At 41.7% G+C, this 22,726-nt stretch overlaps 1 protein-coding gene across 2 annotated transcripts in view; it reads right to left on the reverse strand.

The window, feature by feature from the left end:
• Positions 1-22,726, reverse strand: part of SGK1 (serum/glucocorticoid regulated kinase 1) — a 111,241-nt gene that overhangs the window by 69,248 nt on the left and 19,267 nt on the right. Inside the window, exon 2 of one of the 2 annotated variants that reach the window (XM_060283591.2) lies at positions 16,185-16,280. The exons of the other annotated variant lie outside the window; for it this stretch is intronic. The gene's annotated coding sequence lies outside the window, so the exon portion shown is untranslated. The remainder of the gene's footprint in view (positions 1-16,184; positions 16,281-22,726) is intronic. 2 annotated transcript variants of the gene reach the window in all.

Raw genomic sequence — 22,726 nt, forward strand, 5'->3', positions numbered from 1 at the left:
CTTCAACGAATTAACCCATTCTGATCCTTACAGACATGGGACTAGGATTCTCCCTCTCTTTCCACAGAAAAGGTGGTGAGGGAAATTTAGAATATTCCATTTCTCCAGAAGCATCAGGGAGAAAGGAGAAAGGTGTTATAAAAATAGATATAGTGATACGTTTTGTGAAAGGACTGTGGCTGGCATTCATCACCTGCATTGTCTTGAACTGCTGTATCTCCTCTGGCTAAGTCCTCTTACTGGCTTCAGTCTGTCCCTTCCCCTCCTACTGCTTTGCACATTTCACTGCTTTGGAGCCTTCCAAGTGGTTTTTATTGGCCTGATTCATGACAGGGTTGACGATGTGTACTTAATCTTGAGAGAGTGGCTGGACATGGAGTGAGTACAAGGGCTCTCCCTCTGGCCTTGGACTCCGGCAAGGGGTCCTCCAAAACTGCTGAGTGCAGGACCACTCCCTTGGCCCTGAGGGAATTCAAGGTACAACCGGCCTATTGTGGGAGTTGCTGACAGCGAGTGGCTTTGGGAGCCCCTCAGAGACCTGTCACAATGGCTCTCGGAAAACCGTAGCAGCTGCGTGTGTGAGAAAAATGAATGCCCGGATACAGGCTGTTGCCCTGGCTCCTGGGCCACCTGGGCCTGGTTTTATTCAGAGCCACACACTCTCGTTTGTGGAGAGCATTGTAAACAAACACGGACTGGGGTGAGACATCCTCTTCACTGCGAATAAATCAAAAACTCCCTCACTTGGGCTTTCTAGAAGCCTGTTCTCCAAACCGCATCAGACTTTTAAAGGAGGAATTACCTCTCCAGCCACAGGTCAAAGAGTAAAGCCTTTCTTTTAACCTCACAGCTACTCTTACTGCACAGTGTGTATGCAAAATATTAAGCCAATCTCTTTGCTAAATCAGTCTGCCCTCTTTTTTTTAATTTCTCTATTTGAATAGATTTGAAAAAAATCTCCAAAAGCAATAATCCCGCAGACTAGAAAATCACCAGATGTGATTAAAAAGATTGGCCAGCTTCGAGGGATTTTCCACTAGTGGTTTTCTTTTCCTATTAAATAATAGGAAACATATATTACTCCTAATTTAATATGTTTAAGCTGATAATGATGTCCACTGATACAGAAAAATTATAGAGGGTTCAAGTACTTATCTGTGAATTCACAAGGCAGCACCTGCTGGTCTCATCACTCCTTTTGTTTTCTGGGAATGAAGAGCTGTCTCTTCCTTAAAATCCAAGCGAACTTGATGTTGGACACAACTTTGGCAATTTCCAGAGAGGCGTTTTTTATTATACAAAACTGACTTTGTTTATATGATGCCACCATAACTTTCAATTCAGATATAGTCAAGCAAGTTTTATAGTAAGATGATCTGAATAATTCAATTGATCATAAAGAGAGACCTCCACACCTATTCCTTTTTCCAGATGGGTGCCTGCCAGCAGGCTGGTTTTGACATTAATGTAACTCAGGAGAAGGCTCCTGGAAGCAAGTTCCTCTTACGTTGGTGCCCGGGGCTGCTTCATAGCACGGTTCCTAAAATATAACAGTGCTATGATACAAGGTCAGTGATATTAATCTGATTTCTTCACTTTAGCTATTCGTGGTCATCATCTAACTTTCTTTTCTCTGAACATCTGCAGTGTGTATTGCTTAAATAAAACCGTGGGACTTTGATGCTCACTGGCTGTTATGCTATGTCATCTCTCTAACTGGAACATAAGGGTGAGGATAGCATCTTAGGCTTTTTTTTTTAATTCCCTAGAGGCTAGCATTAGACCTTACAAATAGTAGGCAATAAAAATAGGAATTGCTTGATTTTTATTATTGTTATTATTTTTTTGTGTGGTATGCGGGCCTCTCACTGCTGTGGCCTCTCCCTTTGCGGAGCATAGGCTCCAGACGCGCAGGCCCAGCGGCCATGGCTCACGGACCCAGCCGCTCCGCGGCATGTGGGATCTTCCCGGACCGGGGCACGAACCCGCGTCCCCTGCATCAGCAGGCGGACTTACAACCACTGCGCCACCAGGGAAGCCCTGCTTGATTATTTTAGACAATAACTATATTTATTCATTTATAGATCTTTTTTTTTTTTGGCTGCGTTTGGTCTTTGTTGCTGCATGCAAGCTTTCTCTAGTTGCGGCGAGCGGGGGCTACTCTTCCTTGCGGTGTGAGGGCTTCTCACTGCAGTGGTTTCTCTTGTTGTGGAGCACGGGCTCTAGGCGTGCAGGCTTCAGTAGTTGTGGCACACCGGCTCAGTAGTTGTGGCGCACGGGCTTAGTTGCTCTGCGGCATGTGGGATCTTCCCAGACCAGGGCTCAAGCCCATGTCCCCTGCATTGGCAGGCGGATTCTTACCCACTGCGCCACCAGGGAAGCCCTCATTTATAGTTCTTAACACACTTGGCTGTCATCCTCTATCAAGGTAATAAATATGTTCTGCATAACAATTTCTTTCACATAGCAATAGCTCCTCAGAGCAGACACCCTGAGAAGACAGAGTGACTTTTGGAATTCCCCATCCTTTCATGCCACTGCCCTTGGGATTTCCCCGTCCTTTCTTGTCAGCATTGGCCAAGGTAATTACATCCTGTTCGAGATTCTCAGGGTCTAACCCTGTGTTTCCCCAGGGCTCGTCTGGGGGATGGGGTGGTGAGGAGGGCTAGGGGGAAGAGGCAGGAATGAGAGGGTCCACATCTCTTCATCCTTTTCTACACTGCTACCTACACCCTCAGCTGCATCCCCTGTTACAGCTGCCAGCCCTCTGTGTTCTACCAGCAAGAGGCGGTGAGGATTCAACACCAGACCCGGTTCTCGTACTCAGTCCTGTAAATCCCCTTCTTCTTCCTCCTCGTTTAGGTGCCCACCTCACCCCGTCTCCCCCCACAAAGCTTTAAACAGAAAAAGCTCAGAATTCACTGACATAAGTCTTTCTTTGGAAATGGAAGTAGAGTTTTTCTCAGTCCTTTAAGTTCTAGGACTGAGGCTTTTAGCTTGAATTCGTCTTTCCTGGATCTAGAAAATTAAAAAAAAAAAAAAAGAAAAAGAAAAAAGAGGAACAGCCCTTGGCAGGATGGGAACGGTGAGGACAACAGGAAAAGTTATGCTTAAAACCAAATATGTTCAATTTAATGGATTGCCTGGCATTCTGGAATCATGTACATTTGGCTTTTTTAGTGTTTAAATGGCCCTTTAAAAAAAAATGAAAGGCTTCTTTTGTGCTGGACACAAAGTAGGTATCAGTAAATATTTGTTGAGTGAATGGATGAATAAAATAATGGTGACAGTAAAAAAAAAAAAAAAAAAAGGAAAAAAGAGGAAGTAGGAGAGAATTCTTTCAGGTAATATCTCTTAGGGGGCAGTATGTACTATTTGCTTTTGGAATTGAAAAATAAGGCTCAGGGAAAATGGCAAGGCTGAGCTGATCCCCGGGAAAGAGCCTGTCTGGCCCGTCCACAGCTAGTCCACCCACACACGCTTTGGAAGCTTCCTCTTCTGGCTCCTCCAATAATGCCCTGTTCCAGGAGCTTTAACTTCTTCTCTTTTGGCTACTGTCCCCTGGCGTATTCAACACATTGAAATATTTGAACTATCTCTAAAAAGCCAGCAAACTAACTGAACACATAACACCCCCTTTTCACCCACAAATTTCCTGGTTCCAGAAACCCTCTTTCACCACCACCCCAGCCCTTTTCCTTCTTAGCTAAGCTTCATGAAAACATGATCTCCATTTCTTCACCTCACATTTACTCCTCAAATATTATGGATCACCTAATATTTTCTGGGACTAAAGGGAAGAACATGACAAAAAGAGTCTCACTCCATTGAAACGAGTTTTTACTGAGATGTCAATAAACCTCATTTCCAAATCCAATGGACTCCTCTCAGTACTTAACCTGGCTTGCATACTCTGCAGCATTTAAAGGTTTCAACGAAAGTTCAAAAAGTCTCTGCCTGGCATTATGCTGGGTGGTGAAGACACAAAGAAATAAAATTGCTCGAGTGACCTTTGAGTGAGGTTGCTTGCATTTCAGGGGAGAATGACCCACGAGCCTGTGGGTCATCACATCATAGTAAGTGTTAATGTAGCAAATAGTTAAAAGCATAAGCTCTAGAGCCACACTGCTTGGCTGCAAAACCTAGCATCGCTGCTTAAGCAACTGACTGAGCCTTCCCAAATCTCAGTTTCTACACTTGTAAAATAGAGATAATGATAATACCAACCTTATCAGGGTTTTATGAGGCCTGAATGAGACAATGCAAGTAAACTCAGCATTTGGCACTGGGTGAACACTTGGTTAATATTTGCTATTATAGTTATGGTTCCAAGCAGGAGAGAATTTTATACAAAGTGCCATGGCAGAAAAAGTGGGAGGTATTTGGCCCAGTTGGGAGAAATCAGGGAAGGCTTCCTGGAGGAAGTGATGGTTAAATTGAGGCTTAAAGGTTGAGTTAAAGGAAGCCAGGTGAATTGAAATGGGAAAGACACTTCTAGCAGAGAGGACGACAGGAAACAAATTACAGAGGCAAAAATCTGCATGTGATGTATAGAAAATAAGCCCATAGAGGAGAGGCAAGAACTGAAGCTGGATGGAAAAGTTGGGTTGTGGGGTGATGAATGGTCACTGAAGTGTTTAAAGCAGGAGAGTGGGATGGTCAGATGTGTCTTTCAATGCAGTATGATGGATGGATTTAAGTTGATCAAGAACACAAAGTAGCTAGATGAGTCAGGAGTCTTTGATTATAAAATAAATGATAAGGGCCAAAAAAGAATAGCAGCAGTGGAGGTGGCAAGGAGGGATGAATCAGCAAATCTATCTATCCTGCAGCTCTCAAGTCTATATTCATTCGAGAATCACTGTTTTATTGTCTTTTATCTGGATTCTTAAAGCCAAGCCCTACATGGCCTTGACCCTTTAATCCATTCTCACTGAAACCACAGTATCTTTCCAAATGGAAAAGCTGATCTTGTCCCAGCTTTAAACTCCTCAGTGGTTTCCCATCAATGGTGGCAGTGGCTTTCAAATCTGTTAGGTAAGGATGGATGTGCTGTAAGAAAGTCCTGTGCAGGGAGTTCCCTGGTGGTCTAGTGGTTAGGATTCCAGGCTTTCATGGCCGTGGTCAGGGTTCAATCCCTGGCTGGGGAACTGAGGTCCTGCAAGCCACATGGTGCGGCCAGGAAAAAAAAAAGTCCTGCACATATACACATCTACACACATTTGTAATAATACAGAGAGAGGTAACAGGAAAAACTGTCTACCTCCAATTTTATTCTTTTTTCATGAAATTGCACTGACATTTTCTATTCTAATCTATTCCTTTAAAATGCTTATTACAACCCACTAATCTGATTTCATGACCCACTAATAGCTGACACACAAATTGAAGAACACTCATCTAAATGGTAAAGTCTAGGGGAATTCCCTGGAAGTCCAGTGGTTAGGACTCTGTGCTTCCACTGCAGGGGGCCTGGGTTTGATCCCTGGTCAGGGAACTAAGATCCCGCATGCTCTGCGGCATGACCAAATAAATAAATAAATAAATAAAGGTAAAATGGTAAAGTCTAAACTCCTTGGCCTGGGATACCAATTCCCCAAGGATCTGCGTTCTCCTTTCCCACTGTGCCCCCAGTGGATCCAGAGCCTCCACTATATCATTTAATTTTCAGTTGTCTTAAAGACTGGTCTCCTAAGTCTTTGATTGTGTACAAACTCTTCCCTCTGACCCACCTGTCCATCTGGGAACTCTTACTAAGTGTCACACACTAGGGACAGACTACCGTTGTCTGTCTTCTCACTACTCCTTGACCCATTAAGGTATTTATTTCTTCAAATGGGACCTCACATTCACTCTGATTTACTTGTCTATTTTCCCTATTATAATTTGAGTTTTGCAAGGAGGAAGACATTATTTTCTCTCATTTATTCCTTAAGGGGACATTTACAAAGTTTCTTTTGTGTGTTCCCTCTTCCTAGCCCATCCTCTCCCCACTTCCTGTCTGCCCTGACTTTGAGCTGAAGCTCCCAAGGAAAGAGGCTCACTATTATACCTCCTGAGCGCAGCTCCCAGCATATAGTAAGCAATAAAGAAATATTTGTTGATTGGCTTAAAGCCAGATATTATTCAAGGCACAGGGAATAAAAAATAAGAGGCAATTGTCCTTAAGAATCAACAAGGAAATCAACAGTTGTAAAACAGTGTTAAAGCTAGTTTGAGTTCATCTTTGGGAACAGCTAGGACAGGGCCATGACGGGGGTGGGTTTTGGATAGAGAGGATAGCGTGATGGGCTTGGCTGGAGCCGCCCTTGGGCGTGAACATGTATAGGGCAAGACAGAAAGCCAAAGAGGGAAGGGTGTCAGCTATCAAAGGGACTTGACCTCCTGAATGATGGAATGTTATCCTTCACTCCCAGGGAGGGAAAAACTTAAGGGTTTTAAAATTTCCAGTGATTAGACTTGCCGTACTCTGGATGAATTAGAAGACGTCCAGGGGAAAGGCAGCCTAGACTAGAGGAACAAGCACTGGGTAGAGAGGGGGGTCTCGAGAAAGCACATCTTTTTCTTGTTTTTAATTTATTTATTTAATTTACTTATTTTTGGCTGCATTGGGTCTTTCTTGCTGTGTAAGGGCTTTCTCTAGCTGCCGGGAGCGAGACCTACTCTTCGCTGTGGTTCACGGGCTTCTCATTGCGGTGGCTTCTCTTGTTGCGGAGCACCGGCTCTAGGTGCTCAGGCTTCAGTAGTTGTGGAACACAGGCTCAGTAGTTGTGTCTCACGGGCTTAGTTGCTCCAGGGCATGTGGGGTCTTCCCAGACCAGGGCTCAAACCCGTGTCCGCTGCATTGGCAGGCGGATTCTCAACCACTGCACCACCAGGGAAACCCAAGAAAGAACATCTCCTACATGTGTTTCTAAACCTAGGGGAGGTTTTTTTTTTTTTTGCGGTACGCGGGCCTCTCACTGTTGTGGCCTCTCCCATTGCGGAGCACAGGCTCTGGACACGCAGGCTCAGCGGCCATGGCTCACGGGCCCAGCTGCTCTGCGGCATGTGGAATCTTCCCGGACCGGGGCACGAACCCGTGTCCCCAGCGTCGGCAGGCGGACTCCCAACCACTGCGCCACCAGGGAAACCCCTAGGGGAGCTTTTTAAAAAATGAAGGTAAACCAGATTCTTTAAAAAAATTTTAAATTTTCCTTTCAAGCTCTGTGTGACTGGATGAAGGTCAGGGCAGACTGAATGAAGCATGAAAAGAGTGGGGCCTTGGAGGTTAGGGGGTCAGGTAGGATGGGCAGACCCAGGAGCGGGCACTGGGAGGGGTTACCCTGAGTATAGTGCAAGTGGAAGCCTAAGCGCCACTTTGCAGCCCCTGTTGCAGCGCTACCTTATCATCCTTCAAAGACCATCTCCTTCCCTTCTTCCTCCCTCCTCCCCCCCGACCGAATCTAATATAATGTCAGAGGTTTATTATTTCATACAACTGCTAAATACCTTAATAATCAAGGTATATTATGAATTTAATAGATTCTTATGGTTAAGGGTAGGGTCAGGTGTGACTCATGAAAAGTTACTAAACAGCAAGTATAATATTGTTTTTATGTTATTCTGGGGTGAAACAGTCAGTTTACAAGTGATTTGGGTTTTCTCACAATTTAAAAAACATGTAAAATGTAAAACTGATTTTCTACAGACATGAATGAACTGGCTGATGAGAACTGGATTCTTGTTCCAGCTGTGCAACCACCTTGAGCAACTCACTTCACCTGTTTGAACTTCACTGCCCTTATCTGTGGAATGAAGGGCTCGGTGCTGGTAAACCCCACAGTCCCCTGCAGCCACGTCACAGATTCAAGGCTATTTCTTCACTGGGTTCTACTAAGATAATTTGGAACCCCCACTTCTACGGTGTGCTGTGCTCAGCACAGGTCTGCTGAATGAACAAATGATCAAATAACATTTGCTTTACCCACTACATTTTCTCCTTGCTTGCCAAGTCAGTTACAAGAATGTAACATTCTTCCATAACTATGTATTACCTCCATTAGATAAATGGAAAAAAACCCACAAGGCTCTTAAAATAATCATATGGTATTAAAGGCAGTTGTTAGAAAACCCATTTAAATTGCAATGACGCAGACTGATGAAAGTCTCATTATTTGAACAGTGTACATTCCTTAATTAAATTGAAAGCTCTAAATGAAAGGGAAGATGATTTGCATCCAAAATGGGGGCTTATTACTACTCCCTGATTTTTTTTTTTTTTTTTTTTTTTTTCGGTACGCGGGCCTCTCACTGTCGTGGCCTCTCCCGTTGCGGAGCACAGGCTCCGGACGCGCAGGCTCAGCGGCCCAGGCGCTCCGCGGCATGTGAGATCTTCCCGGACCGGGGCACGAACCCGTGTCCCCTGCATCGGCAGGCGGACTCTCAACCACTGCGTCACCAGGGAAGCCCCTTCCTGATGTTTTTGCTCCGTCCTCGAGGCTTCTTATAACAGAAGCTGCACAGTACAGTCAGTTTCAATTTTATGCAAAAACAGTTTTCCTCCACATGATGCTTGTTCTGTATTGGTAATGGTTGCTATTTCAGTATTCTATTTTTTTCCCCTCACTTCATGTTTTATAAAGAAAATGGTAAGATTCAATTGTTGCCTGAAAACAAGAAGGAAGTCAAAGCTAATAAATAGATATTTATTAAGTCTCTACTATGTCCAAGAATTTTGAGGTACTAAAAATGTGGGAGATGGCAGAAGGAATTCAGAATGAATTGCAGATGTTTGAAAATCCTATGGAAACTGCTGAAATCGGAAAACTCACTATGATCTCAGAACAACTGAGCCAGAGGAAAATTACCATTACTATGAATCTGTGTAAGTGGAGAAGGAGAAAAAGGTATTTTTCAGGACAGATGCAATTTGGGGATGTGAAAAAAAAAAACACTAATAATAATATTAAAACTAAAGAATTAGGGCTTCCCTGGTGTCGCAGTGGTTGAGAGTCCGCCTGCCAATACAGGGGACACGGGTTCGTGACCCGGTCCGGGCGGATCCCACATGCCGCGGAGCGGCTGGGCCCGTGAGCCATGGCCGCTGAGCCTGCACATCCGGAGCCTGTGCTCCACAGCGGGAGAGGCCACAACAGTGAGAGGCCCACATACCGCAAAAAACAAACAAAAAAAACTAAAGAATTAGAATCAGAGAAAGAGCTTAGCAAGCAACATTATCCCTGGTGATCCTACGCCCTCCAGAAATGGTGCAATCTGCCAATGGACAGCAATACTGAGCCGTATGAACTGACTCGTTAAAGGAAACATGAGTAAATGAAAACGGAGTATGTAATCCAGAAATACATATTTAATGCAATACTTTAATATGGTCCTCATTAAACCCCAAAAGGATATAGCAAACCTTTCAGCTTTATGGGGAGGGTTTCATACATAACATTCAGGTAAAGGCAATTGTAAGAACTTATGTCTCTGGCCATGGTGATCGGTCCAAGAGTTGGCCTGCGACCCAAATCAGAACTAATCAGAATCCTTCTCTGCAATCTTTTCATACTGAAGCTGAGAGGTAGAGTTTTCTTCTTTCTGGATTGCAGACCCTAGGGATGTGTCCCGAGGAAATACCAGCAGCCTCTCTCTTGTCATGTGGAAAAGGCTGAGATAATAATCTACCTAGTGAGAGGCAGAACTGAAAGGCAGAGGCATATCATACCCAGATTCCAAAAAAAGTAAGCATTTTTTAATGTGGACCATATTGGTGTAATTAGATGCAAGGAATACAATTCTCAGGAAAAGAAAGTTGCTTTTAGGTAGACATAATTCAAAATATTTCACCCGTTGAACAGCAGGGGCACGGAGCACAGACATTGTCTGTAGGACCCAGGCAGGATCGCTTAGGGCTCCTACCGTCCCAATTTCATGCCTCTGCTTATTAGATTGTGGAGAGTTCTTGAAGAGTCCTTTGGGACAGGCAGGAAGAGCTAGGTTGGTTGGAGGGAGGGGACACTCAGAAAGTTCTGGACAGTGACTATTTACTAACCCTTATAGAAATATTTCAACATTTCAAAGTCAGTACGGCTTACCATGCATGTCAACTGAACATCCGCCCTTGTTTGGGAAAAGAGGAAATGGAATTGTGGTTATTCTCTGTGGAAATGACAGAGTAGACTGTGTGATGAAGGTTGTACGTAGCATAAAAGCTGTCCAATTGCTTGAACTCAAATTGTTCTTATAGTTTGGGTTTTATGGTCTTCTTTTACATTCCAAATTGATAATGGCCAAAATTTCATTTCTTTCCACAATCCAGCTGTCCCTGAGCCCTCCACCAAGTGCCAGAAGATAGTAAAAAGCATTAAAAATGTCTTTTGTTCATGTCCAAGCTTAAATAAGACGAGTACTTACATTTCATAAAGAAATATAGGGCAAATATTCTGAGCATAAGGGAAACTAATCCTAACTAATCAAAAAAATAGGAAAGAATTTCCCAAAAACATGAAATAAAATGTGAAAAAAATGGATTTTGGTGGGTACTTTGGCTAATAAATCCACTAAAACAAAACAAAACAAAAATGTAGAGTATATGAAAACAAGGCATTTGAATTCCAGGCCTGTCTCTAGTGAACTGAGTATTAAGGAAACACTATTGATTGCAATAAGAACTGTGGTCAGCAGACAACGAGCTCAACAGTGCATTTTCTTTCCTCAGTCCCATAGGGAATGTTCTTTAGGAACCCAAGAGTCACAGGTTAAGCGGTGATTAAACACCATCACAGCAGCCTACTCATTTCCCTTTCTCCTTTGCCCCCTTCCAATCCACCCTGCACTTCCCTACTAGAGCCATCTTCCCAAAACATAGTTTTGATTATATTACCTCCTTGCTTAGTACCTTCAATGACTTTTTATTTTCTGCTGAATAAGGGCCAAGCCAGTTTGTTTAGCATTTACCTGGAATCTCTCCACGCTCTGGCCCTGACACTATTTACCATCCAGTTCCCCATGATTCACCTGCTTTTGTGCCATACACCAGCCAAAACAGATTATTTGTTTTTTTCCTAACAAATCCTTCAATTTTTTGATCATTGAGTTTCTGTATTCTTATGTGTTCTTGTCAACAGGAGTGACTTTTATTCTTCATCTCATCTCAGTTTTGCTGGGTCAAATCTTAGCCAAACTTGAAAACCTGGCTCTAAAAGCATCTTCATGAAGGCTTATTACAACTTCATGAAGTATCTTCCTCCTTGAACCCCCCATTTTTACTCCAAACTTCTCATGTGAATCCATCATATTGTATAGCACCGTGATTGATGCACTCTTTAAAGATTCCAACTAGGATTTATTTTCATGGATAATTACCATGAGGTATATTCCCCTCCTGGGATTATGAGAAATGTAGAATTTTTTGCCATAATGTCATGCTAGAAGGGTTAGGAGAAAATAATTCATCATGTGTATATGAAATTGGAGGACTTCATTTATACTCTGAGAATTCCCCTGAGGGTTCAGTCTGTAAGACTAATTTCTTTGCCAATACTTTTGCTATTCCTTTTACTAAGGGACTGTATGAGACCTTGAGGGCTACTATAAAATTTCTAACATGTCCTTAGACCAATGATTTCCACTGATTTTGACATTTATTTGACTTGGATAGCGGTCAATGATTTACTTAAAATTTCATCACCAAGTGCTTTTCACCTTTCTATGCATGGGTATTAATTTTGCTTCTCTGATTCTATCAAGCTTTATATTTTTACTTATCACTTTCTTGAAAAAACACTGGTCTCGCTATAGCCATTCCCCACCTAGTCATTTTCCCTTGGAAACATACAAGGGCCAACATGAGAAGGTTTGGGGTAGGAGTGCCTGACTCATTTTACAAGGAATCCTCAACTCTGTTCTTCATCATTTTCCTCTCCTGGGTGAAGAATTTCTCCCAGTCTCATTTAATCTTCCGGTGGCCTTTCTCTGTAGAAGGGTACCTCTACCCTGTAGAGGATACTTCCTATTATCATTTTATTACTTATATCTTGTTCATGACTGTCTTGAGGGCACACAGAAATTCCTAAGTATTTGTAGATGAACAGATGGGTAAAGGAATAAATATTTAACTTCTTAATTTGTGTCCTTACTAGATGGTAATTTTTTTTTTTTCTTTTGCAATACGCGGGCCTCTCACTGTTGTGGCCTCTCCCATAGCGGAGCACAGGCTCTGGACGCGCAGGCTCAGCGGCCATGGCTCATGGGCCCAGCCGCTCCGCGACATGTGGGATCTTCCTGGACTGGGGCACAAACCCATGTCCCCTGCATCGGCAGGCGGACTCTCAACCACTGCGCCATCAGGGAAGCCCCAAGATGGTAAATTTTTTAAGGATAAAGTTTTCACCTTAGACATCTTTGTGTCACTTGTCACCCCAGGCAGTGTCTTGCATGGATCAAGTTCAGCAAATATTTGCTTTATTAGTTGCTAAGTAACTACCTGTCACCCCATGGGGTCTGAATGGAGTAGCAGACCCAATCTTTGGAAATTTCACGGTCTTATTCTCTGTTCCAGCTTCCTTGAATCTAGACCATAACCATAATTTTAAGGCCCTGATCCAAATTTTTCATCCACCTATCCATTCATAGTTTTAGCTTTTGTCTGTTTTGATGTCTATCTCACTATCTTAGTATTGTTAGAAGGTCTGATTTCAAGTGTTGTTTCTTGAACTTATTAGAGGTGTGATTTTGAGTAACTAAAACTCTGAGTATTTTCTCATCCATTAAGAGGTAATGATCACACTTATCTAAAAAGTGGTGCGAATTAGAAGACAAGCAGGTGGTAGTAGCAGGAAGGCATCTGAGCCCTCTGTGAGTATGTTAAATGAATATACATGTATAAGGATAATTAATTTTGTAATTATTCACAGTTAGCTTTCCAAAGATGAAACTGGCTCTCGGAAAAGACAGGAAGTCACTAGAGTTACTTCAGAGGAAGTTGCAGGCACTCGGCAAGTAGGGGCAGAGGGAAGTCAAAGTTTAACTGTGTACTTGAGCTTTTGTACACTTGAGCTATGACAGGTAAATTCACTGTTTTCCTTCTAATTGTGGAATAAGAGAGACTGGCTGAAAAGCAGTTCAAGTAGAAAAAGTCCTAGGGATTTTGGTTCACACTAAACCCTATAAGAATCACCAAATCCATCTTCTGGACTATTGGAATGAAGCTATATCAGTAGAAACATTGAGATTAGAGCAAGGGAGGTGATACACTGACCTCTATCCTGCTAAATCAGATCAGGAGTACTGGTTCTAGACTTGGTTTTCTGATTTTAATAGGGGTATTGACAAACTAGGGAACACCCAAATAAGAACAGGTAAAATGGGGAAGGAGATTCTGATGGTTAGGTATATATATCAACTTGGCTAGGCTATAGTATCTGGTTATTAAATTAAACACTAATCTATGGTTTGCTGTAAAGGGATTTTGTGGATGTTATCAATATGTACAATCAATTGACTTTAACTAAAAGAGTTTATCTTTGATAATCTGGGTGGGCCTCATCCAATCAGCTGAAAGGCCTTAAGAGCAAAACAGATTTCCCTCAGAAAGAAGAAATTCTGCCTCAAGATTGCCTCAACCTTCCAGCCTGCACTATGCATTTCAAACTTGCTATTTCCACAATCGCATGAGCCAATTCATTGAAATAACTTTCTTCATCTATATCTCCTAATGGTCTGTTTCACTGGAGAGCCCTGATTCAGAGACCAAATAAGAAAGATGGAGATGAAAAACTTAGGAAGGTCATGACTACAGTTTCCCAGTATTTGAATAGCTATTGTGTGAAAGATGAACAAAGGGATGGAGGTAACAGCAAGGCATATGTGGGCTTTCCATATAACAGAAGTTAAATGGGGTTTTCTCTTAAAGAAGGCAGCTGCCCGTCAGAGGGCACATCGAAGAAGAAATCTGACCAATCTTTTATTCTGTGAAATGAAATGCCCAAATAATGCTTTTTTTTTGGTTCTAAGCATTAAATCAGTCCCTTTCTTACAGCTCTTTTATTACTCTTTGAAATTTTATTTGCTCTTATAACTATTCTTCCTGGACGGACTTTTCTGTGGTTCATTAAACAATATTTCTAATTTGTGGACCATTGTATTAAGCTCAAAGCTCCTAGCTGCATATTCATCCACTAAGTAAAGCTTCTCACATGGTTCTAATTTTGCAGAATATAAAACTGATGCTTTTCTAAAGTCGTCCAACCATTCTGTAACAAATCAGGACTTGGAGAAGGTTAGCAAGCTTATAAAATTAACAGCAGGGTTTTTCTTACCAAACTGGTTGGCATCTCTCAGCCAAATGGCTTTAGCAATATACAATTTTCCCCAATTTTTCTGTGAGACTGTAGCCAGCAAAACAAATTCTACGCTAGATAAGCATAGAATCAAGAATTGAATTTTTATAAAGCTTATTTTTGAAATGCACAAATGACATTATAATGTTCTAACACTTAGAACAAGGTCAAAGCTAGGAGGTGACTTAGAAATCAGCCAACACTGCCTGCAAAACACATATTTAAAGTGCGCCCTGTGCACCCACCCCGGCGCCATCATGCAAGCCATGCTCATGGAGGACTTTTCCCTTGAGCTTTACATTCCCTGAAGTACACTTCATAGAACTGCTTGCTATAATTATTTTTTCTACTTTTCAGCAACTTTAGCTGAAATATGGAGCCAATATAAGATATAATTACAATATAATAATCATCCCTTACCACTGGAGATGAATATAATGGATTTCCTCATTTAAAACGAGACCACTTTTAACTATAATCATTAGTTCTTAGATGGCAATGATGCCTGTTTTAAGTCTCTGTGTCCAGTTATCTTGAAGGATATTGTACGTGTTCTGGTAGTGGGTAACATAATCTTGTTTCTGTTCTCTTTTATTTCATTAAATTATATACAATTATATTAATTCAATAGAATGTAGACTTGGAAATATTTTTAACATGAATTTCTAAAAAGGGAAAGGTATTATTTTATATTGATCTGCAGAGAAATAATAAATCTTAGAATTGAATATATTTTTCACTACTAGTTTTCAGCTCCTAAAATCTCCATGGTGCTCTTAATTATTTGCTCTCTCTCATTTTGCTGGAAATGAAGACATTTTTAACAGACATATTTAAAAAATTTCCAGATCTGGCAGGTGATGAAAAAAATATTTTTATATTTTGACTTTATATTTGACCTTGACTAGAAGAAAAGTTCATTCATTTGGAGTTTGAAGTTATTCTAAAATTCATGTTCAATTGATATTAATTTTCTAGTTAACCTAGGTGTTCAGACCTTATTTCAGAATTCTACATACAGTAGTAGCCTGGTAAAGAAAGCATCATCTCAGAATAGTGATTAAATGACTAATTTACGTTACCGCATATAAATAAGCAAGCAGAAAAATAATAACTGCTCTTTTCTCCCTCCCTCCCTCCCTCCCTCCCTCCCTCCCTCCCTTCCTTCCTTCCTTCCTTCCTCTCTCTCTCTCTCTCTCTCTTTCTTTCTTTTGGTAATGCCACGCAGCTTGCGGGATCTTAGTTCCCTGACCAGGGATGGAACCTGTGCCCCCTGCAATGGAAGCGCGGCATCCTAACCACTGGACTGCCAGAGAAAAAAGTTGGACTGCCAACTTTTTTCTAAAGTACATCAGAGTTAATTTTTAGAGTTTCTTGTTTTCCTCTTAGAGACTAGATTTCTGAGAGAAAAAGAATTGTTGGTCTTATTTCTTCTCCTCAGGTCAGTAATTTGAACTGGGGTCACTTAGGTTGCCCCTAGATAAAACGGTGAGCAGGTGACTGTCCTAGGCACTCACGTAGATGTTGGTGACAGGGCCTGGGCCTGCTCGAGGCTCCAGCCAAGCCGTCTGACTCCACCCCACTGCCTGGGGCTCAAGCTTCACCCCCAACCCTGCCCCCCTTCCCCTATACAGCGCATGCATAAGGTCCCCCTTAGGAAAGCGGGCACTGAAAGAGGGCTTGTGGCCTTTTGTAAAGGAAGCCCCAGATGGGCTCTGGGGAGTGGCCTAGAAGGGTGTGGCTTACCTGGGGCGGTGCTCTGGGGTGTGTGGGACTGGACTCCATACACTTTGTTGGGGGGTGGGAGGAAGGACAATGACACAAGGCCAGTGGCAGAGGCATTAGGTAAATGGGACCTACCTAGGGGCAGGGCAGATGCCAGGGCTTCCTCTCACCTCATAGGCTACGCCCCAGTTTTCTCAACTTCCACAAGGCCGGAGGTTCTCAAATTTAAGCCTGCATCAGAATCATATGGAGAGCTAATTAAAACACAGTTCTCTGGACCCCATCTCCAGAGTTTCTGATTCAGTAGATTGAGGATGAGGATTTGCATTTCTATCAAGTTCCCAGGAGAAGCTGATGCTACTGTTCCGGGGACCCCACTTTGAAAACCACAGCTCTAGGATTTCCAAGGTCCCTGCTTTTGCCCTCCTGCTTCAAACCAAGGAGGAGTTTTTGCAGCCCAGGTTTCTTTCCTCACCAGGAAAATACATCTTATCTCTTTGCCACAAGGCCAAGTTGTCAGCATTTTCTAAATGTTTACTAATCTGATTAGCTCATTTGAATGTGTCCTAGCCCCCAGGAGTCTTTGGGTGCAACTGAGGTCAGTTTAAAGGCAATGGCCAGATTATGTGTCTTAGTCTCCCCTCAGAGTGTCCTCAGAAGTGAATCCAGGTGTGTGTGTGTGTTCTTTAACCTCTTCTGGGCCTCCAGTTGTGCTTGTGTTATCTTGGCTCTGCACAGACACCTTTGTTGGTGACTGCCTCGCATTCCTGTGATGCCCCTGTGTGTCGATGTGATGCTGGCATGAGCGTTCAAGGACAGGGGCAGGAGTTTACGGGGTGGAAAATGCCCCTCTGCCCCGTTCTGTCTCCTTCGACCATCACCAGAGGCCCAAGTGGCATAATTTGTGCTCAGAGTTTCAAAGCCACCGGAGAACACGGCCCTTCAGCATCTAGTCTTGAAATCCCTTCCCCACCACTACTCAAACCCATCCCTTGATGTGGGCAGGGAAACAGATACTATACAAGTTTTTCAAACTTCGCCTTCTCCATTCTCAAGGGCCTGTACGCCACAGCTACTCTCCTGTCCCTGTAAGGTGCCTTCTTCCAAAAACTAAAAGCACACATGCATGTCATTTAGTATAAAGAGATATTGGGCACCCAATTCTATAGATCAATCCTGATTTCCAGTTTAGGGTTCATCTGAGACATTGTGCTATATTATCAATGCAACTTCATTCCTTTATATGTTTGAACATTTTTGAAGGCCATAAGACTGTCACACTGGCTATCAAATACACTAAAATCCAAATGATTGACTGAGAGGTTGTTTTTGTTTGTTTTCATTGAATTTTTGCTGCCGTGTCTTATCAACGACTATTTAAAATATAATGATTTATGAGTGATATCTGAGGTTACAGAACCTGAGTTTGATGTTTCTTCCCCATTCTAGATTTGTAAATGTTCAGCATTCAGTAAAATAAGAACTCTATTACAGTAAAAATGATGTCAAATTTCTACCAAGGATTCCATCAATAATGTCCCAAGCCACTAAAAACAGCTTTCTCTTATTGAAGGACTATTGTGTCCCAGGCACTGTGTAATTGTCACTTCTTATGCATAATATCCCACAAGGCCAACATCATCACTAATTTATAGATAAAAAATACTGAGGCTCAGAGAAGTCACTTGACTTGCCTAAAGTCACACAGCAAGTAAGATGCAGAATCCAGGTCTGACTTTTTTCAGAGTCTTATCTACTACTTCTTGCTGCTTCTCCACAGAATGTGCTGGACCACAACAACAAATATACAAACACATTTTTATCCTAGCACTTGTCATGTACAGTATGCTTGACATAATTAAACTATTTCCAGCAAAAGTTCTTTGAGCTTACCCAGATTTATTGAGAAATAAGCAGAAACAATATTCACATAAATACATATAACATATGGTATATTAGAGAGCATTTATTAGCTCTGGGTGTCAGTCACACCCTCTGCTCCTTCTGAGGAAAACCCAATAATGGGACTTTGTCATACTGGCCACAATTGATTGAACCAAAACTAGTCTAAAATGAAACATTTTATCCAGGCATAAAACATAATATCCTTGCAATCGGTTTTTCAAATTGGCTGAGAGGTGTTCCGAAATATTTTATGATGAAAACTGTGTTTGGTTCATCCTCAAAGCTCCCTTAATAAAGAGGAGAATGTGTATGCAGCGTTGCCATGGGGGAGCCTCCATGAACTTAAACCTGAAAATTGCTCTAAACCTGAAACTGGCCAAAACAAAAGAATCCATAAAATTACAGATGTGGTACTGGGAAGTCCTACTTTTTTTCTTATACCAGAAATACTTGGTATCTTAATAATTTTTTCTTTCTGTTATGTTTTCTATGCTCTTAATAATTTTCCTTGGTCTATGTCTCATCATTAAAAAAGACCAAGTCAACCTTAGAAAATCATAGGCAGGAAACGACATTTTATTCCATCACTCCTAAACCATCATTCACAATACTCAGTGTCAGTATAGCTATAGCAACAGATGTTAAAATACGCATAGTAACTACAAAGGCTCTTTTAATGTCAGTTTAATTTAAACCTTAACCACAGGTTTTTTCCACAGATACAGCGAGAAACCACAAGGATCCTCTTGTCTTAATGCTCCTTCCACACACTGCAATAAAAGTTCTTGTTTTGGAAACAGAGAAACCTTCTGAATCAGCTGTCATGGCCCACTGTGTTTGCCATGGTCACACCACATGTGTTCTGTACATTAACCTTCTCAGGGCCAAGGGGCAAACCTGTCCCCTTCCCCACCCATTATTCTCACTGTGGAGTTGTGGCTACACATCTGAAATGGAGAGTAGGTAGTGTACTAAAATTGCAAAGTACTTTAAAAAAATACTTTAGAGAATGGCAATGAATTTAAAACAATATTTACTGTGGACAAGCTAGTGTGTTGCTTAGTTAGGGAGATAAACATATACATAATTGAATAAACACTCACTATTCAGGAAATCTATAGTCCGGAAGAGTGTTGCTCACTAGAAATATAATGTGAACCACAAAAGTAATTTAAAATGTTCCAGGGACTCCCCTGGTGGTGCAGTGGTTAAGAATCCGCCTGCCAATGCAGTGGACATGGGTTCGATCCCTGGTCCAGGAAGATCGCACGTGCCGCAGAGCAACTAAGCCTGTATGCCACAACTACTGAGTCCGCAGGCTGCAACTACTGAAGTCCACGCGCCTAGAGCCCAGCCACCGCAATGAGAAGCCCATGCACCACAACAAAGAGTAGCTCTCGCTCACTGCAATTAGAGAAAGCCTGCGCACAGCAATGAAGACCCAAGGCAGCCAAAAAAAAAAAAAACAAAAAAAACAAACATGTTCCGGGACTTCCCTGGTGGTCCAGTCGTTGAGAATCCTTCTTCTAATGCAGGGGATGCAGGTTCGATCCCTGGTCAGGGAACTAAGATCCCACATGCCACGGGGCAACTAATCCCACATGCTGTAGCTACTGAGCCCACGTTTCACAACTAGAGGCCCCTTGTGCCACAACTACTGAGCCCATGTGCTCTGGAGCCTGCACACCACGACTAGAGAGAAGCCCGTGTGCCGCAAGATCCCGTGTGCCGCAATTAAGACCAGATGCAGCCAAATAAATTAATTAATTTAAAAATTAAAAATTAAAAAGTTCCTCTAGCTACATTAAATAAAGCAAAAAGAAAGAGGAAATTCATTTTAATCATATAATTATTTAACCCAATATATCCAAATATTATCATTTCAAAATGTAGTCAACATGAAACTACCAATGAGTTTATATAGTTATAAACTATCAATGTATATATATATATATTTTTTTTTTTTTTTTTTTTTCTTAAAAGCCTTTAACCTCTGGTATGTAGGTTAACTTACAACACATCTCAGTTCAGACTAGGCACGTTTCAGGGGTTTGAAAACCACATGTAGCTGGCAGCTACCATATCAGGCCTTATAGGTCTAGTACTTGGAAGAGATACGGACATAAATGAGTACAATACAAGCTCATTTGTTTTAGGGAGAGGAGGAACTTTTCCATGGAGGAGATGGCTTTTGAAATTGGTGTTCTAGATAATGCTTGTGAGTTGGAGAGATGAAGAGTGTAGTTCACACTTTAGAAATTGTAGAAGCAGCAACTTGGGGGAGGAAAATTGCAGGGAATTACAGCTCAGTTCAATCAATGGAGCTTCTCCTTGTGCTCAGAATAATGACACAACTCCTTAAGGAGGTCTATGAGGTTCTATTGAGTTTTTTACTTTACACTCCAAACTTATCCCCTACTTTCAGGCTCTCTGCTCCAGCTGCACAGGCTATATGCCTCTTCTCATAAATTCCCTACTTCTTCCCACCTAGGTCTTTACATAAGCAGTGCCCTGCCTGGAACCTATCTGGCTCCTCATTGCTTCTAGCACCTAGCAGAGTGCTCAGATAGTCATCAGTTAAGACATTTGGATGAACAAATGAACAAATGAACAATTGCAGGGAACATGAAGGAAGAGAAGAGGAAGAAGAAGAAGAAGAGGAAGAAAAGAAAGAAGAAGGGAAGGGGAGGGGGGAGGAAGAGAAAGAGGAAGTGGAAGAAGGAGAAGAAAAAGAAGGGGCAGGAGGGAAAAAGGGAAAGGCGGGGAGAGGCAGGAGGAGGAGGGGAGGAGGATAAGAAGAAGGGAAAGTGGGAAAGGTCTGATGGTGACATGTTGCCAAGGACCTTGAGCTTAAGGGTTTGTAATGAATTCTGGAGAAGCCAGGTCCACACCTGTCCCTTGCATGTTGAATATTTATCTGCAGCTTAGCTATGTGCGGGACAGTTTGGGATGAGGAGACCTAGGCAATGGAGAGCCCTGTTAGGAGCCTTTGGAAGGAGTCCAGATGAGAATTCGTTGGGTCCTATGCTGTAGGAGAATGGTGGGTGTGTGTATTAGTTACAAATTACACCAAGAGAGCAAATCATTTCCCACAAATCGCATTTTTAGAGGTGAAAAGAGCTTCTGTCATTTTACAGATGAGGAAAGCAAGACTCAGATAAGTTAAATTACTTTCCTTTAATGAAATCTTGGAGTTCATTACTCTGCACGAATGAACTTCATTCTGAAGATAAAGTCCAGGAGTAGATTACCTGTTATAGGAGAAGGGATCATTTTACAAATATTAAATTAAACAGATTATAGATAGAGGAGAAAAGCGTGAAAAGGATTCAAAATGCATCTGAATTATGAAAGAAATTATTTTTAAAAGTTTTGGACACTAGGGACTTCCCTGAATGCACAGTGGTTAAGGATCCGCCTGCCAACGCAGAGGACACGGGTTGGAGCCCTAGTCTGGGAAGATCCCACATGCCACAGAGCAACTAAGCCCATGTGCCACGACTACTAGGTCTGCGCTCTAGAGCCTGTGAGCCACAACTACTGAGGCCACGTGCCACAACTATCGAAGGCCACGTGCCTAGAACCCGTGCTCTGCAACAACAGAAGCCACCGCAATGAGAAGTCTGCGCACCGCAACGAAGAGTAGCCCCCGCTCGCTGCAGCTAGAGAAAGCCCACATGCAGCAACAAAAACCCGATGCAGCCAAAAATAAATAAATACATAAATAAATTTATTTTTTAAAAGTACTAAAAAAAAAGGTTTGGACACTAGAGATTACGGACCTTAAAACCCTGAAGCTGATAACATATTCAGTCAAGGGCTCTGAGTTAGCAATTACTTAAATATTTCCATTTTCTAAGGATGTTAGAAGTGCTACTGATACATATTCACAATGATCAAAATGTCAAAGGGTTCCCACTTGAAAGAATTCAAAAAGACCTAAAGAGGGAAATTGATGGCAGCACCATGGTCATGGAAGCTTGTTCTCTAAGTCACATGTCATCTCATAATTAGATAACTTGCTTGTTTCTAGGCCGTGTTCTCAGCTAAACTCCATGTTTTTTTTGTCTGAGTGTCTCAGAAGACAGTGAAAAGAGGGAAAGAATACTTTTAATATTTAACGAAATAAGCTTTGACAATCTATACTTTAGGATCTAGACAATATAAGATGACTCATAATTTGCCGGTTTCCAATAAGCTGTAAAAGTATCACTATTTCATCGAGAAAGATTCGTAAATTTAAAAAATCTTAAACAGTTTCAACTAACTAAGAAAATATTACAAAGGAGTAATAGACTGAACATTTCATAAGGCTTTGCTGGTCGAGGTGTCCCTCAATGGCAGAACCTTTAGGTTAAAGGCAAACAAGAGTATTAGAAGGTCTGTGTTTATTTATTTGTCAAATTACCTTAAAAAAAAAATCAACTAGGCTGTATGATTGATATTGCAAAGCCCAAAGAGTCTTGATTAGATAGAAGTTTCACTTTATAACTGGTTGTTTTGATATTTTGTAAATCAAACTTTAATATCAAACCTCTAAACCTCAAAATTTGATAATATTTACTTAAATAAAAGCCTGTATTTTAATAAAAAAAGAACAGAAGTCAGACCGCTTACAGAAAGGTTACAGTTAGATTTGGACTCCCCATTGATTAGCTTTGTGAGTAAGAAAAGTATATAGTATAAAACCAAACTCACGGAAACATGGATATTACGGTGATTTATGAGGACATGAGAGACGTAAATCGGATATAATTATCTGATTTTCAAAA

The sequence above is a fragment of the Globicephala melas genome, chromosome 14 (assembly GCF_963455315.2).
Source record: "Globicephala melas chromosome 14, mGloMel1.2, whole genome shotgun sequence".
Lineage (NCBI taxonomy): Eukaryota > Metazoa > Chordata > Mammalia > Artiodactyla > Delphinidae > Globicephala > Globicephala melas.